This window comes from Nicotiana tomentosiformis, chromosome 12 (genome assembly GCF_000390325.3).
Source record: "Nicotiana tomentosiformis chromosome 12, ASM39032v3, whole genome shotgun sequence".
NCBI classification, from domain to species: domain Eukaryota; kingdom Viridiplantae; phylum Streptophyta; class Magnoliopsida; order Solanales; family Solanaceae; genus Nicotiana; species Nicotiana tomentosiformis.
Genome location: NC_090823.1, coordinates 134,616,571 through 134,635,657, shown reverse-complemented (window position 1 = coordinate 134,635,657; position 19,087 = coordinate 134,616,571). Strand labels below are relative to the sequence as shown.

The 19,087-nt window shown below is 36.2% G+C and overlaps 1 pseudogene; it reads left to right on the top strand.

The window, feature by feature from the left end:
* The first annotated feature begins 5,199 nt into the window (after window positions 1-5,199).
* Window positions 5,200-12,901, top strand: LOC104103334 (uncharacterized; annotated as a pseudogene).
* The last annotated feature ends 6,186 nt before the right edge of the window (window positions 12,902-19,087 follow it).

Below are 19,087 nucleotides of genomic sequence, written 5' to 3'. Positions count from 1 at the left end.
GAGGAGAGACACATATGCTCCGGTGAGGAGGTGCGAGAGGTTGGCCCTGGAGGGCCTGAGGAGAGGTAGAGGTAGGCCGAAGAAGTATTGGGGAGATGTGATTAGGCTGGATATGACATTGTTCCAGCTTACTGAGGACATGATCATGGATATGAAGGTATGTAGGTTTAGAATAAAGGTAAAGAGTTAGGGTATGTAGCTTAGCGTTCCGTTGACCTTAACTTCTGTTATTACTTGTTGTGGTTGTTAGGTGTTGTCCTGATTTTCTTACCATAATTGTTTTTCATATCACTTGAAGGAAAGGGCAACATGTTTACCATAATTGGGTTTTCTCTTATTTTCTTACCATATTTAATTTTCTTATCTCTTGAAGGAAAGGGCAACATGTTTATCATAATTGGGTTTTCTTTTCTTAGAAGGAAAATATAATTCTTCCATATTTGGCTAGTCTATTGTCTTGTAGGGAAAGGTTTGTACTTCTATAAATTGAGGATCCTTCTTTCTCATTCAGTAGCATCCACAATGTAGCCATATGGGGTTTGAGAATCGTGTTTAGAGGGAGAACTTTACGGGACAAATGTTAGTGTGTCACTTGTATTTGCTTATTTGTGAGGTTATTTTTTTAATATTTTGTACTCTCTTTTATATAGTAGATTGCTCATCTACGCCGTGAACGTAGGTCAATTGATCGAACCAAGTTAAATGATTGTGTCCCGTTTGGTATATTTCTCATTTGTTATCTGATTTATCGTCATTTAAGGTTTGATTTACTAGTTTTCGCATAATACCTAATTATTTCGATCATAACAGTGGCTTTCGTTTCACCTTTCTGATTAGCGTACCTACTGTTAGTATTGTATTTTTCCTCCGATTTTTCGATTGATATGCGTGTTGTTGTCCTTCTTTTATCTTTTCCGAGCTGAGGGTCTACCAGATACAGGCTCTCTGCATTCTTGAAAGTAGGGGTAAGGTCCACGTACACTCTACCCATCTCAGACCCCACTAATGAGATTATACTTGTGTCACGACCCAAAATCTCACCCGTCGTGATGGTATCTATCTCAATACTAGGCAAGTCGACAAACTCAATAAACCACATATATTTTAAATTTGAAAACATATTGATTTAATTTAGCGGAAGAAATCTCACAAGTATAAATATAAATACCCTCAAAACTCGGTGTCAGTGAGTACATGAACATCTAATATGAATACAAGTCTAGAAAATACGGTCCATAATAGTTTGAAACCAAATACAGTAAATAAGGAGATAGGGAAGGAGATGCAAGGTCTGCGAAACACGGCAGCTACCTCTAAATCTCCGGAAAATATTAACACCTACTATGTCCGGGAACACTTGGATCTGCTCACGAAGTGTAGGGTGTAGTATGAGTACAATCAACTCAGCAAGTAACAATAATAAATAAGGAACTGAAGATAGTGATGAGCTACACAGTTATAGTTCACTTTCAGTAATTCCACCAAAGAATAGACATGCTTTCAAATCCAGCAGTTTAAGTCAAATCAGTTTTATACAGTTCAAGTTCATGTAATCCGGATATAAAATCTTTCAAAGTATTTCACAACAATGACAAATAGCAACTAAGTGCAACACCAAATGAAAAGCAAGTATAGTCTCTCAAGGTAACAGTCACTCAACTCGTCACAACAGCTCAACCACTCGGCTCTCAGCCCTCAGCACTCACACTCAATGGGTACCTGCGCTCACTGGGGGTGTACAGACTCCGGAGGAGCTCCCACAACCCAAGCGTTATAATTCGCACGGACAACTCACGTGCTATAGTATCAATATTTGGATCCGCACGGATAACTCACGTGTTGCACGGACAACTCACGTTCTATAGTATAATATCTGGATCCGCACGGACAACTCACATACTATAGTATAATATTTGGATCCGCACAGATAATTCACGTGCTATATTATAATATCTCACAATCGGGCCCTCGACCTCGCTCAGTTATAAATCTCTCCAGTCTCTCGGGCTCTCAACAATCATGAAATCAGCCCAAACAACATTGATATGATGCATCAATAATGAACAATAGAAACTGGGATAAAATAATCAAGTAAACTGTGACTGAGTACAAAAAAATAATTAAGCAGATAGTTCAACATGTACACGACCTCTGTGGGCCCAACAATACCAACATATAGCCTAAATATGATTTCTAACATGACTTACAGTTAAATTTTCACAATATATAGAGAGCACATAGCTAACAACAAGTTATTCAACTTTACAGTTTTCACGGGACGTACCAAGTCACAATCCCCTCGGTGGATGCACACAATCCCGTCACCAAGCATGTGCGTCATCTCCAAAATAATCACATGATACAAAATCCGGGATTTCATACCCTCAGGACCAGATTTATAACTGTTACTTACCTCAACCTGTGTAATTTCCTATTCCGCTATGCTTGTGCCTCGTGAATTGGCTTACAAACGCCTCGAATCTAGCCACAAATAATTCGATTCAATCAATAAAAATTGTAGGAATTAATTCCATATGAAAATATAATTTTTTCATAAAAATCCGACCATACAAAATATGAACGCCCATCCAACCACGAGTCCAACCATACAAAATTCACCAAATTCCGATATTAACTTGACCCTCAGATCTCCAATTAAAGTCTTCAACAAGCTCAATTCACCCATACATATCTTTTTTATCCTTAATAGATTTCATCCTTGACCTTTAAGCCCCAATGTAGGTTATATGACTCAATAGTTAATCATTATTAAGCTATTGAAGCACTAGAATCACCAACCATCCTAACAAGATTCAAAAATTCACTATTCATCTTCTTCTCCATTAAGAACCCTAACTCACAATACACATTTCAAGGACTAGCATAATTCTTCAACCAATTGGTACTTTCTACTTCACAATACATTCCAAATACTTAATCCATAGTTGTATTTAAGTGTAGGGTGGAGAATTTACCTCTTGTAGTTCAAACCCAATCTTGAACCTTTTTGAATGATTCTTGAAGATTAGAGAAGTCCTTATGAATTTCAATCCATGTAGATATTAATACTACCAGTAACTAGTGTTAATCCATTATAAAAATATCATAAAACTCACCTTTGATGTGTATTTGGGTTGAGGATGCTCCACCTTTTCTCTAGAACCCAAAACTTAGCCAAAATTGTTATGTTTTTCTCTCTCCCCGAACCTCCCCTGTTTTATAAAAAAATAAATTGCGTAGGCTGGTTGCGTAGCCTACGCAGATTGGCTACGCAGCTTAACCCTCCCCTCACTTCCATACTGATTTTGCCTACGCAAATCTGCGTAGGCTACGCAAGACTCGCGTAGCTGTTCTGTCACTCTTTAGTAAAAAGACCATAACTTCTTGTAGAAATCTCCAAATGGCAAACGGTTTGATGCGTTAGAAACTAGACTCAAAGGGATTTAATTTGATAGGTTATACACCATATAACTCTTCATATCTTGAGAGTTATGCTTGTTTGAAGTTAGATCTTGTGCAAACTCACTTGAAACTTTATCCTATCATATAATTTTCAACTTGACTTGGCCTTGAGGCTTTCTTAGACCCTAAACCATTTTTAATGCACCTCATATATATATATATTATCATGATCAATTCATATCATTCAAATTACCAGTCTTGTTCATACCCGAATTGATATAATTAGCACCCGTCAATCTTCTTAATAGTTTTAAAACACTTAGAAATTTTTTTCGGGTGTTACACCTTGGTGGTTATTGTTGTTGGTGTAATGTTATTAGATTATTTCAACTTAATAATTATAAAATTTGTTAGTATTTATTGTAGTACTCTTTACGCAATTCTTAGAAAGTAAATTTTGCTTATAAAAAACTAAAATCTAAGTTCATACCAATATGTAATGTGTTGCTTTTATTCAAATATAAACAAATTTTAGCAGCTCTTTATTATCTTTCACGTTTGTTTATCCAACTTCTACTCAAACTTGTAGTAACTAAAAAGAATATGTAGTGAGATTGTTGAAATATTATTTGTTTAATATAATTATTTCCAAATAAAGTTTCAGTAAGTAGTTGTTATATTAGAAATGAAATTGTTGAGGCTCTCGACTTTTTTCTAAAAAGATAAATTTGAAGACTAATACTATTTACACCTACCTTCCCCTAGTTTGGTTGATTTACATATTTAAGTTGTGCAAAATTTCAAGTAGAAGTTTTCAAGTATCTAATCTATTTAAGCTATTACTAGGTGATTTTATTTGCTGGAAATGATCAGTAACTTTTTATAGAAAAGCCAATTGACTAGAATATACCATATAATTAATAGCACTTAAGAGAGAACCGATGATATAAAATAGACATTATTCAGGAAAAAATATTATCGCATTATGTGTTATATATTAAATTAATATATGTATTTTTTATATACGCTTTTAGCGCTAATCAATATTAGTTATTAACTATTTTCACCTCAATCTATTACTTTCCTGTTGGGCCATGCTTCAAAACTGTTTCTTTTGATAAACACTTTTGAACAAATAGCTTTTTAGAGAAGTATTTTGTAAGAGTAGTTTGTGTTTGGTCAATTCACTTACAAAGTGCTTCTTTTAGTATTTGATAAATACATTGTGTTTGATCAATCTTGACAAATAATTATTTGAGTGTCAAATTATGAAAAAAAAAGTTTTAAATTTTATTTTACAATTATTATTATTTAAATATAGTAGAATAATTTTAAATGCTTTTATAAACTTTTTATTTTTATTTAGTTATATTTTAAGAAATAAAATAAATATATATTAAGATTTTTCATAAATATAAATATAGTTAACACAAAAAAAAAAGAGAGGAAGAAAAGGGTTGTATTTATATATGAGATATATGTGGGTTCAACTAGTGATAGATAGTTTGATAATATATATTTTGTAAGGATAATTTTATCTTGAAAGAATTATTCATTTGTTTTTGCTTCTTGGAGTATATAAAAAATTATAGCTTCTACTAAAATAACACAAAATATGTTTCTTTTTATTTTTGGCTAAACACCTCAATTCTACCAAAAAAAATAATATTTTTTCAAATAAAATGTACTTTTGACCTCCCAAAGTTTGGCGTTAACAATCATAATAAGCCAATGTGATTTGATGTCAACACTAATTCTTTTTTCTCCCTTACTCTTTTAACCTCGGTATAATCATTTTAATGTCCTCTGTTGTATCATATTAACGAGACAATTAAAATAGTTAATAATTTGTGGTATATTATAAATTTGTAAATTGCATAAAAAGGAATGCGACTTGTAGGTTTTAAGTGTGTGTAATGTGATGAAATATGATGAATTTTGTTTATATGAACAAGCAGTCTAAGTCTTTGATTATAACTAGTTCAATTTCTTATATTTAACATGTTCATTTCCGAGTTTTGTCATTTGTTTGCTTGATTGTGCATACCATCTTGAACACAAAGAATTTGTGAACTTCGTTTGATGAAAATTTATGAATTTTGTTTTGAAGTTCTTGCTGTTGCGCCTGGAGATGAGGACGCGATTCGCTGTAAAGTGGTGGCATTAATCAAAGCTGATAGTATTGAAGAAGCGCTAGTTGCTATTCAAGAGTCCAAAAAAGCTGCTATTGATCTTAGATTTTTCAAGGTAATGTATACTTTATAAGAAACTTTCCAGATAAATATTTGAACATTGAACTCTGCCTAACATAGCTGGTGCCGAGTTCAGATAAATGAGAAGGGTTGTTTGCAGGTTGAAAGGCTAGACTAAAAATAGTCTAACTATCACAGATCTTAATTTTACGGGCCTGGATAGAGGGGAATGGATACATAGATTTTTAATAGAAAGACCTAACTAATTCGTGATTGAAATGTTGTTGTAACTTCAGTTCAGAGAGCAATTACTCGAGTTCCTTAACTTGGAAATTTCACCTGAAAGGGAACTTTAATATTTGGATTATTTGAGCTACTTTTGTGATCGTAGTCACACTTTTTTTCTGCTGTGACATAAGATATCTGCTAATATCAGTTCCAAAACATTTCGTTTTACATGAATATGGAGTAGCCGTGTAGGTAGATGCAACTCTCTTTGTACTCTAAAGCTTTAGAAGCTGATCAGAAATTAAAATAATTGAGTGAGAAAGGCTTAAAATGGTTAATGGGCAGATCAGGTGATAACTGACAACCAAGAAAAGGATTCTATTACATGTCTGGTAAGAGCTTTATAAATTGACATTGCTCTCTTTCATATAAGCCAAACTAATTAAAGGTAAAAGTATTGGAATGATGTTTCTATATTAGACAAAGACATACCATACATATAGAAGAGTGCTCTGGTATATTCATATACTACTACTTTCATACTAGAACACAATCACTCATACCCTCATTGGCTGTGTAATGTCTATGGATATCTTGCTTTATGGAAGGGTCATGTCCATATAAATTATATAATACAATGTTGGTATTTCACTATTAGACCAGATAATGAGCCTAGGATCCAGATGCATTACCTACTTATTCTCCCCACCCCCCCAAAAAAGGATCTAGAGTCATTATGACTGAACTTTTGGATATCACAACAGTTGGATTATTTGGCGAAGTATTGTAAGTTCTTGATGACTTCACTTAGATTATCTCAAACTGTCTTATCAGAAAACATTTTCTTTTTGGAGAATGGTAACTGGTAACAATCAGAAAAACATTATCTTAAGGGCAGGGATTAAGGGACTTTGGATATTCTATTTACATTAAAATATACTTCTGTAACGACCCGGCCGGTCGTTTTGAGAGTAATAGCCCCGATCCCCTATTAACTGCTTTCCCCAAATCTTTTTATGCTATTGTGACTTGCCGGGATGACTGGTTTTGAGTTTCGGAGTGTTTTGGGACACTTAGTCCCTAAATGAGAGCTTAAGCCTTAGGATTTGGACCATAGTCGGAACTGTGTGAAGACGACTCCGGAATGAAATTCCGTCGGTTCCGTTTACTCCGTTAGGTGATTTTGGGGTTAAGAGAGTGTCCGGATTGTGTTTTGGAAGTTCGTAGCTCATTTAGACTTGAAATGGCGAAAGTCGAATTTTTGGAGTTTTGGGCATGTAGTGTAATTTTTGATATCGGGGCCATTTTCCAATTCCGGAAGTTGGAGTAGGTCCGTAATGTTGATTATGACTTGTGCGCAAAATTTGAGGTCAATCGGACGTGATTTGATAGGTTTCGGCATCAGTTGTAGAATTTTGAAGTTTCAAGTTCTTTAAGTTTGAATTGGAGGGTGATTCGTGATTTTAGCGTTGTTTGATGGGATTTGAGAGCTCGACTAAGTTCGTATGGTGTTTTAGGATTGGTTGGTATATTTGGTCGAGGTCCCGGGCGCCTCGAGTATGTTTCGGATGCTCAACGAGTCATCTTTGGACTTAGAGAAGCAGCAGATTTCTGGTGTTCTGTTGCAGGCATTTTCTTCATCGTGTTCGCGAGGGAGTCCTCGCGTTCGCGTAAGGTATATGGGAAGGGCAGTTAAATTACTCTTCGCGTCCGCGATGTCGCTCTCGCGTTCGCGAAGGTGTGGAACCTCGAAGCTACGCGTTCGCGAAGAAGAACTGGAGGCAGGCGAGATTTCGTGCTTCGCGTTCGCGATGGAGATCCCGCGTTAGCGAAGGGTCAAGCTGAGTGGTCTTCGCGTTCGCGACATGTACATCGCGTTCGCGATGGAGGATTTTTGGGCCGAAGTATATTGTACTTCGCGAACGCGAGGGTGTGGCCGCGTTCGCGAAGAAGGACGCGTCTGGGCAGTATTAAAGTTCCAAAAACGGAGGTTATGCCATTTTTATCAAAAACTTAAGTTGGGAGCTCGGATTTTGGACGAGGGATTGAGGGATTTTTCAGAGATATCGATTGGGTAACGATTCTTAACTCTTTTATGGTTATATTCCACTAATCTATGCTTGAATTTATCGTTAAATTTCGAATTTGGGGTGAAAAATTGAGAAAAAGTTCTTAGGCCGAATTTTGGGGTTTTGATCGAGATTTTGGTATCGGATTTGAACAATTTTGGTACGAGTAACTCGTGAGTGAATGGGTATTCGTATTTTTGCGACTTTTACCCGATTCCGAGACGTGGGCCCGGGGTGACTTTTTGGGTGTTTTTCCTAATTTCACGCTTCAGCTTCGAATTAATTAGCTAAATTAGTTACTCGTAGTTATATTTACATTATGCAATTTATTTGAATAGATTCGGGCCATTTGGAGTCGGATACTCGTGGCAAGAACGTGTTATCGAGGTGATTTGAGCGGTTCGAGGTAAGTGGCTTGCCTAACCTTGTGTTGGGGACTTCCCCTTAGGATATCTTGATATTATTTGGTGTGTGGGCGCCGTGTACGTGAGGTGACGAGTACGTACACGGGCTATTATTGCAAAAATCCTGTTTAACCTTCTTAAATCATAAATTGTTTTTCTTATTAAGTCGTACTAATATGTTTAATTGTGTAGTTTAGACTAAAAAAGCATGTTTACGTGTTTTAACTGCGTAATTGATATTCTGTGCGTCATGTTTAGCTAAGTCCTCATTTGCCCTATCTGTGTCCAGTATAAACTGTATAACTCGATGTCATACCTGCCATTTCATCCTGCGTTGCATATTTACTTTGGGACTACGGACGTATTCCGGGAGATTCCCCCTGTACTGCATATTCATTTGAAACTACGAGACGGTATCCCGAGAGATTTTCCCACTGTGTTTACCTTGTTTTGAGCTGAGGGCTCCCTTAACTGTTAAATTTTCGAGAATTTCTTTAACTATGTTACCGTAAATTTCACTTATATCTTTTACTGTTTAATTTATTATATTTACTCCGGTAGGGCCTTGACATGACCTCGTCACTACTCGACCGAGGTTAGGCTTGGCACTTATTAGGTACCATTGTGGTGTACTCATGCCCTTCCTGCACATGTTTTCGTGTGCAGATCCAGGTACGAGCTATCAGCCTTGGGGTTAGTGCGTGCTGCTGATTCTAGAAGACTTCAACTTCTGCTTGCGTCCGCAGATCTTCGGAGTCCCCTTCTACTCCCTCGCCTAGAGACTTTCTTTATTATCTTTGACTTTTGTATAAAGCTACATAGATTATAGCAGCTTGTGACTTAGTGATATTCCGGGTCTTGGGAAACTATTTTGTATATGCCGAGTGGTACTACTCTTGGCTATTTATAATATGTTGTTTATCTTTAAAATGTTGTGTTTCTTTATATTTTTCGCAAAAATTAGGCTTACCTAGTCGTAAAGACTAGGTGCCATCACGACACCTTACGGAGGGATAATCTGGGTCGTGACAACTTCAGACGCTCTATTGAGTGGCTTTTAGTTGAGCTGCCTTTGTGCAGTGGACTCCCTAGTTAATTTAAATGTTGGAACAATGAAGAGACCTTAATAAACATTTGGAATTTTGGAGTTTGAGTGCTTAATTGGACATTTCAAATGAATTTTAGAAGGCAGGAGAAGCTTCTGCTACTGAAGAGATATTTGTAGTTGTTGAGCCTTTCTGTGAACAGTTTTCTCTGGAAAGTGTTGAGGAATAAAGAGGAAACCAAGGCATGTCAATGCTTATGGATTTCCAGTTGCCTTATACCCTCACAGTTTTTGTTTCTATTAATATGTTTTAGAACTTGAGCGATGAAGTTACTTTCTAAAATCCTTATAAAAATTACTTTCTGAAATATCTGGTTTCTCAGTCAAGACTTCGCTATGAATTTAATTGTAAGGAGATTTAGCAATATGATTTCTTTGTTCACCTCTATTGCAAACCCCTATGTTTACCAGGAAAAAAGTTCATTTTTCTTCAGCAATGGAAGTTATCTCTCATTAACATGTTCCTTTTCATTGTGATGTTGCTCTTTCGAAGGCTTATTGCTTATATAGGCAAAATAAACTGGATCAAGCGTTGGAGTCCTTAAAGGGGCAAGAAGGAAGTACTGCGTCAATGCTGTTGGAATCTCAGATTTTATATCGTTTGGGAAAGATGAAGCTTCTGTGGATATATATCAAAAGCTCCAAAAGCCCCAGATGGACTCCTTAGAAATTAATCTTGTTGCTGGTTTGGTTTCTGCTGGAAGGGCTTCTGATGTGCAGGGAACTCTGGATTCCATCCGAGTTAAAGCAACTAGCAGTTTTGAATTGGCATATAACACCGCCTGCTCTTTAATTGAGAGGCAGAAGTACAAGGATGCTGAGCAACTGTTATTGTCAGCTCGAAGGTAGGAGATTTTTGAAGCTTATAGTTTACAAGTTCATACATATCACTGGCATGGTTTCTAAGGATTAGTGAATTTGTTAAGTCTTGTATTTAGTATGAGATTCTTAATTAATTTCTCTTTGATGAACTCCATGTGACAAACTTGATTTGGAACAGTTAAGAGTAATTCAACATCAAGAAGTGGTGTGGAATCAGCGGAGAACATGTTCTTTTAAGCTGATTAATATAACCCAAGCTACACATTGTGCTGCTGAAGGGAAATTACCTTGAATCAAGGATCTACACTGTATGCCTAGTACCACAAGTCTGAAACAAATATTAATAACTGTGATAAGAGATTGCCTATTCTTTTTCCATGTGGTGCTTGTCTGTGCTGTATTGACTGTAGGGTTTGGAACTTCCAGAGCTTAATCTGTGCTTGGACACAAATGAGATAACTTGCAAATTTTGCTGGTGAAATAACAGAATTGGTCGGGAAACACTAATGGAGGAGAATTTAGCTGATGATGAGGTTGAAATCGAATTGGCACCCATTGCTGTTCAACTTGCATATGTTCAACAGGTGAAATTATTTTATAACACGACTTTGACTTTTCTGTTTGCCTTGATGTGTTGCAAATACATGAATATCTATCTGTTATTCCAAATTCTAGGAAACACACAAGTAGCCGTTGCATCTTATACCAACCTTGTGAAAAGAAATCTGGCAGATGAGTCGTCACTTGCGGTGGCAGTAAATAACCTCCTCGCTTTGAAAGGTCCTAAAGATGTATCTGATGGCCTAAGGAAACTTGATAAGCTAGTAGAGAAAAGTGATGGACCACAAAAGTTCCAGCTTGCTCGTGGACTGGACTTGAAGCTTTCTCAAAAGCAAAGGGAAGCTATATACACCAATAGGATGCTACTGCTACTGCTACTTCATTCTAATAAGATGGATCAGGTAATTAATCTGAAACCATAATGTTTCATTTTGTTTCTTGTTTTCTTTTTTCAAGGTTAAATGGCAATACATAAGAAGCAAAAAAGAGGACCCCAAGCTTTTGTGGATTTCATTAGCTCCCTGATAGTAGCATAGGCTTTTGTAAATGGAGCTAATTATCCTCTCTTTTGTACTCTTTGCATCTTCTTGATGCCCTTTAATGAATCTAATTTACTTCATTTAAAAAAAAAAAAGACCCCAAGCTACGGCTGGTTATTGCATGTTCTTCTTTAGATGCTTAATTTTAGTTCATGGATTATTACAGGCACGAGAACTTGTTGCAGTTTTACCGGATTTATTTCCTGGTAGCTTGATGCCAGTACTTCTTCAAGCTGCTGTGCACGTGCGAGAGAACAAAGCTGGTGAAGCTGACATTTTGCAGATAAGTTTCCTGACAAGTGCAAAGTCATCCTGCTTGCAAGGGCACAGGTTGCTGCCGCTGCTGGCCACCCTCAGATTGCAGCCGAGTCTCTGGCAAAAATTCCTGACATTCAACACAAACCTGCAACTGTTGCTACCCTCGTTTCTCTAAAGGAAAGGGCAGGAGATATTGATGGTGCCGATGCTGTGTTTGATTCTGCCATCAGATGGTGGTCAAATGCAATGACAGAAAACAATAAGCTCAGTAGCATCATGCAGGAGGCTGCTGCTTTTAAGTTGAGGCATGGAAGAAAGGAGGAGGCAGCACGCCTATATGAGGAGCTTGTAAAAAGCCATGGGAGTATTGAGGCTTTGGTTGGGTTGATCCAGACTGCTGCCCATGGAAATGTAGAGAAAGCAGAAGCTTATGAGAAGCAACTAAAACCACTACCCACCTTGAAATCTATTGATGTCGATAGTTTGGAGAAAACTTCTGGTGCAAAGCATGTTGAGACTGTTCCTAATGTCGGTGTCACTGAAGCCAAGAGTAAAGATAAGGCAAAGAAAAAGAGAGAGAGAAAACCGAAATACCCAAAGGGCTTCGATCCAGCCAACCCAGGGCCTCCACCTGATCCAGAGAGGTGGCTTCCGAAGAGGGAAAGGTTTAGTTATAGACCAAAGAGAAAGGACAAGAGAGCAGCGCAAATTAGAGGTTCTCAGGGAGCAGTTGCTAAAGAGGCAGCGTTTAGTAATGATACAAAATCGAACCAGCCAGCCAATTCCAAAGGAGCCTCTCAGAATGCAAGCACTGAGCAATCCAAGCCTTCATCGAAATCAAGAAAGAAATCTAGGAAGTGATCAAAGAAGCTTCCATCAGTTCTTGGTTGTGGTTTTCGGGCTTATAAGGCATATTTTTATGGTGCCTTTAGAGTCTAACCTGAGTTTGTTTCACAACTCTATCTGATCCAAAGAGTTTGTCACTTTATTTTCACAGAAAGTCCTCAGACAGAATTCTGCTAGCTCTGAACTGTAAGGTATGGATAATCAGAGGCATGGATGAGTCCTTTGCAACCTTTTAGCTCTTACATGTAAAAGCCTGTCATATAAGCGGTGGCGGAGCCAGGTTTTACTAAGGGGATTCGGAATATTAAAAAGTGAACTCGGAGTTCATCTCAATAAAATGTAAGTCAATCACATGACTCATCCTGTTAGTCAAAAGCATAGCTAACGCTACCATGACACTATACTATTTGAACATGTCAAGGGGATTCAATATTTATTATTTATGCATAAAAAATAAATTTGATCTTTCGAATAATCCCCTTCCGCCATCCTAGCTCCTTGCATATAAGTTGAGAAGGTTAGAGTAGCGGGTTCACTGTTAATCGAGTTGTGAGTCGTGCTCCGATTGCTCGCAAATTTTTCAGTTATAAAAATAAACAGTTACAACATGGGTTTCAACTCTTTTCATGATATTCTCAAGTCAAACCATAGGGGTGATGAATAATTGATAAAATTCTCTACTCTCCAATTTCAATTTAAAGACATGACAGATGAATTACTACGGAGTACTTTTTGTGATGTAGTACATTCATCATTAGAATAGACAACCAATATGTCATTCAAGATGAAAGACTGATTTTGTCGAATGATTTGTTTCTTTCCTAAATTAGTGGGTTCATTTAGATTTCTTTTGTCCTATGGTAGAGAGAAGTTCTAATCTCGGCTTTCTGAGAAGGAAAAAAAGAAGGTAAAAGAATCCTAGTAAATAAGTGGCAGAGTTTTCTCTTGCTTCACAGGAACTCCTTTCTTTAGTTTATACTCTTTTCGGCCTAATTTGTTTGATGTTATTCAATCGGATATAAAGTTTAAGAAAGAAAAAAAATATTGTTTTTATACAAAAACTAAATATGAAAATATTGCAAAGAATGCCATAGTAAGAACTAAGAACTAAGAAACAACTTGGTTTTTTTAATCAAATGGACACAACAAGTCATATCATTGAAAAACAGAGAATAAAATAGCCAGCTACTCTATAAACATAAAAAAAGTGCTAACAGTGCCAAGTAAATTGAGATGGCAGTGGCAATAATAAGAGAAAAAAGTGTAATATTTTGACTAAACAAAAATTTCCAAAAAGTCATAAATAAACAACTATAAAAGCAAATTCTTGTTCCCTTCTATGGTAAGTTAAGAATAAACAAAAATATTTCTTAACTATTAATAAGGGAGAATAAGCATACGGGAGCTTGTAATGGCTGAGGGTATTGCAGTAATTTCATGAAAATTGAGCAACATAATTGGCCGAAAAGCAATTTTACTGTAGCTATAAGCCTATAACATAAAGTTTTCGTTGCCTTGACGAAACTACCCTCTGCTTATCTCATCAACAATCAACACCCCACTTTTTTATGTTTTGCTTTTGCCCCTGTTTTCATCATTTATTACGTAGTTGCCTGCATGTGTGTTTGGTAAATTTGGCAAAGTTTGAGGCTTTGAGCACATCTTATATAGTGAAAGCACCAGATGTGGTGTCCGAACTTTTTGAAGTTTTTTGCCCATTTTTTCATCTTTTATTGCATATTTGTCCGTAGGTTTTTTTGTAAATTTAGCAAAGTTTGAGCATACTTTATATCCAGAAAAGCAAGATGTGGTATCGAAGAAACACCTAGCAAGTAGCAATTGTCTGTGAAATCTTCTATGCACATATTTTCTCTCTTTTTTCCAATCTCTTTTTCACAGACTAATGTATTCTTAGTTTTTAACTTTTTAAAATTGCAGGAACACACGACCTTTTATTTTATTTTCTTATTGGACATACAATCTCTTTATTTATACCTCTACTTTAAATAAATAGAGCAACGACAAAATTAGTATAATCTCACACATGGGGTCTGGGTAGGGTAGTGTGTACGCAGACCTTACCCCTATCTTGTGGAGATAGAGATGTTGTTTTTGATAGACCTTCGCCTCAAGGAACAGTGAAAATTAAGTGACAAACAGTACCAACAATAATATAATAGGAACAAATGGCACAACATGTAATATAAAGAACCAAAAAAAAAAAAAATTTATAACAAATTATATATGTACTGATATACACAGTTGAACCATAGCGAAAGACTAAAATCTATCTACACAAAAAATAAAGACTAAATCTATCTGTGAGTATTAAAACGGAAAATACTCAATGTTTTAAAGGAGCTTAGAGTAGCAAGCTGATTTTTATTGCTTAAAATAATAATTTATTTTTAAAAACATAACTTTAACAATGCAATGTAAAGTTACGATAAGCCGTAATAGTTCAAAGATGAATTTTTTATTTTTATTTTAAATTAACATAGTTTATTTCATGATACAACAATAATTGTTGCATATAATATTTATTCTTGCACGCCAAATCTCTGTTGTTACAAATAGTGGATTATCTAATATTTGATATTCAGTTAAAAAGAAAATTTTCATGCTTATGCTTGAGGTCACATTAGACTTCAAGAAAATTATCAGAAATTACTTTCTAAATACTACATTAAAAGAAAGGAATTTTTATCGTGCATTTGTAAATAAAATAAAAGAAAAATATATTCTACAACTTTGAGATACTTTGGATGGTATAATTATGCTATTTGATCCTCTAATTACCAAAAGTACTACAACCATGCATTGCCTCTTGTAAATATGTTGTCACGATCCAAAATCTCACTTGTCGTGATGTCGCCTATCTCAATACTAGGCAAGTTGACAATCTCAATAAACTGACATATCTTTCATGTTTAAAAACAAAATGATTAAATTTAGCGGAAGAAAATTCACAAATACATATATACACTTCCAAAACCTGGTGTCACTGAGTACATGAGCATCTAATATGAATACAAAGTCTGACTGACAAAATCACTGTCTGAAAATATAGAACATTACAATAATTAAACAGGAAGGGAATCAAAGTCTGCAGACGTCAAGCATCTACCTTGATAGTCCCCAACAGAATTAACTTTGAAATCTAGCAGCCGCCGCATCCGGGAGCACCTGGATCTGCACATGAGTCGCAGAGTGTAGTATGAGTACAACTAACTCAATAAGTAACAAGGCTAACCTCTAGGCTGAAAGCAATGATGAGCTCCGCAGGTACAGTCCAGTATAAAAATAATGGTATAGAAATGAAGGCATGCTTTCAAGTTCAACAGTTAAACTCAGTACAAGCGAAATAGATCAATATTGCACGATATGAGGAATATGACATCTCAGTGGAAAGACCTCATGTAATACTGGTCACGAATCATTCGGTCACTCGGTATTGTTTATGGCCAATCCGGCCCAGGGGTGTTCCAACCCTATATATATATACACATCGAATGACAGTCAGCCGCTCAGTACCGTATAAGGCCAATCCAACCCCGAAAAAATTTATCCCCAAATATAAATGATACGGACAAGATTCATGTCCTGGTAAATTCATTACAATATAAATAAGTAAAGCAAGTCCATGTCCTGAAAAAATCCATCCCGAATATATATATAATCATCGTAAGTAAGGCAAGTTCATGCCCTGGGAAGTCCATCCCGAATATATATAATTATCTACGCTCACTGGGGATGTGTACAGACTCCGGAGGGACTCCTTCAGCCCAAGCGCTATAAATCAACAACGCTCACTAGGGGTGTGTGCAGACTCTCGTAGGGGCTCATTCAGCCCAAGCGCTATATAAAGCCGATATGGCCTACTGCAGGCGGACAACCCCGATTCGTATAATAATAAAGCCAATAAGGCTCGTTGCAGGCGAGCAACCCCGATCTATTTAATAATAAAGTCAATAAAGCCTGCTGCAGGCGGGCAGCCCCGATCCATAAAATAGTAAAGCCAATAAGTCCTGCTGCAGGCGGGCAATCCCGATCCATAAAATAGTAAAGCCAATAAGTCCTGTTGCAGGCGGGCAACCCCGATCCATATAATAATAATGTATAAAGCCATTATGGCCTGTTGCATCGCGCAGCTCAATCCCATAAATATCCTCACAATGGACAAATATTACTGAGTGTGAAATGTATATTTGTTTGAACAATTAATTCAACAGCAACACGAACCCATGGGTCCCAAAATATTAGCACATAGCCTAAACATGATCTTTAATAGGAGCCTCGGCTCAATTTCTCTAACACGTGGAGAATGTTCAGGTAATAACATGATTCATTAATCTTACAACTGCACAGGATTTATTCAAGACACAATTTATATGGTGCACGTCCACATGCTCGTCACCTATCGTGTGTGTCACCTCCAAATAATTTATATCATACCAAATTCGGGGATTCATACCCTCAGAACCAAGTTTAGAAGTGTCACTAACCTCAAACCGTGTAATTCTTTACTATGGTATGTCTTTACCTCGTGAATTTGCCTCCAAACGCCTCGAATCTAGCCACAATTAATTTGATTAAGTCAATACAAATTATAAGAATTAACTCCATATCAAAATACTAATTTTTTCATAAAATCCGAAATTACACTCAAAAAATCGCCCGTGCAACAAAAGTTACAAAATATAAACGCCCATTCAACCACGAGTCCAACCATACAAATTTTACTCAAATCCGACATCAACTCGACCCTCAAATCTCCAAATTAAACCAAGAGGGTTTTCACAAATTTCTAACTTAATTCACCAATTAAATGTTAAAAACAACCATGGATTCGGGTAATTTAACCAAGATTGAATTAAGAACACTTACCCCATTGTTTTCCTTGAAAATCTCCCAAAACTCGCCTCTTCCCGAGCTTAAATCCGTCAAAAAGTGGAACAGAACTTAAATCTGCTGCCCAGTCATTTACCCTATGCGATCGCGAAGCACAAAATTTTTCTAGCCCTTTCTTACTCTATGCGATCGCGGCCATTCTCCCGCGATCGCGAAGAACAAATTCCCCAATAACCTTGTCCAACTTCTTCCGGACAACCTCTAGTATAATGGTTATAACTTTTTGTACACAATTTCAAATGACAAATTGTTTACATTTTTGAAAACTAGACACAAAGATCTACAGCTTTCATTTTTGGATCATCTCAAAATTCCTTATAGATTACGAGATATAAACTTCCAAATTCGGGTTAGTGCAGCAGAAAATTTCCTCTACGCGATCGCGAAAGGCCTTCCGCGATCGCGATTCACTGGCCCTTTTTTTCCTATTTTGTGCTTCGCTATCACGGCCAATTCCACGCGATCGCATAGCACACTGCTGTAGCCAAAAACCAGCAGCTTTAAATGGCCTAGAAATGGTCCGAAACCATCCCAAAACTTACCCGAGGCCCCTGGGACCTCAACCAAATACACCATTAAGTCCCAAAACATCATACGAACTTAGTTGAAGCCTCGAATCACATCAAACAACGTTAAAATCACGAATCGTACCTCAATTCAAGCCTAATAAATTTTGAACTTTCAAATTCTATATCTTGTGCCGAAATACATCAAATCAATCTGGAATGACTTTAAATTTTGTACACAAGTCATAAATGACATAACAAAGCTATTCAAATTTTCAGAATCAGATTCCGACCTCGATATCAAAAAGTCAACCCCCGGTCAAACTTTTCAAAAATTCAACTTTCGACATTTCAAACCTAATTCCACTATGTACCTCCAAATAATTTTCCGAACACGCTCCTAAATCCAAAATTACCATACAGAGCTATTGGAATCATCAAAACTCTATTCCGGGATCGTTTATACATAAGTCACCATTCGGTCAACTATTTCAACTTAAGCTTCCAACATGAAATTTATTCTTTCAAACTAACTCCGAAATACCTTAAAACCAAAACCGACAATTCACACAAGTCATAATACCTCATAGGAAGTTATTCAAGACTTCAAATAGTTGAAAGGAGCGTAAATTCTCAAAATGACCGGTCGGGTCGTTACATATGCTTAAGCAGAAAAAATATAAAATTATAACAAAAAGAAACAAATTAAACTGAAAGTTCAGAATATCATAAAATGAGAATGATAAGTAAGAATGAGCCTTGCATCTTTTCAGCTATTGAATATTTTTAATATTATTTTGTGTAATATTGAAAATTTTAATACTTGATGATTACTCTCTATTATTTTGCTATTTAAAATTTCAACTTTTGATTCTAATGGTCCACCCAATGATATATATACATGTGTCTGTGTTAACCTGTATAATTTATTTATACGGGATCGAAAAAATAAACTGTAAATCTAATTATCTTTTTATGTAAGAATTTAGAAAAAATCTCGACATGTAATATAGTACTTGGGCCATGCTTAGGGGCATCTTTTACTAGTTATATAAGAAATAAAAAAGTTGATTGATAGAGTTATCTATTAATGCAAGATTGCAAGGTTTGACGTAATTGGGATGCGAGCAATTTGATTCGATTATTATTATTATTATTATTAAGAAAAAAAAAATGTAAAAGGAAAAGTATCAGATGCCCAACCACCCCAACCTCACAACCCCTCCAAATTTTTGGACCATTAC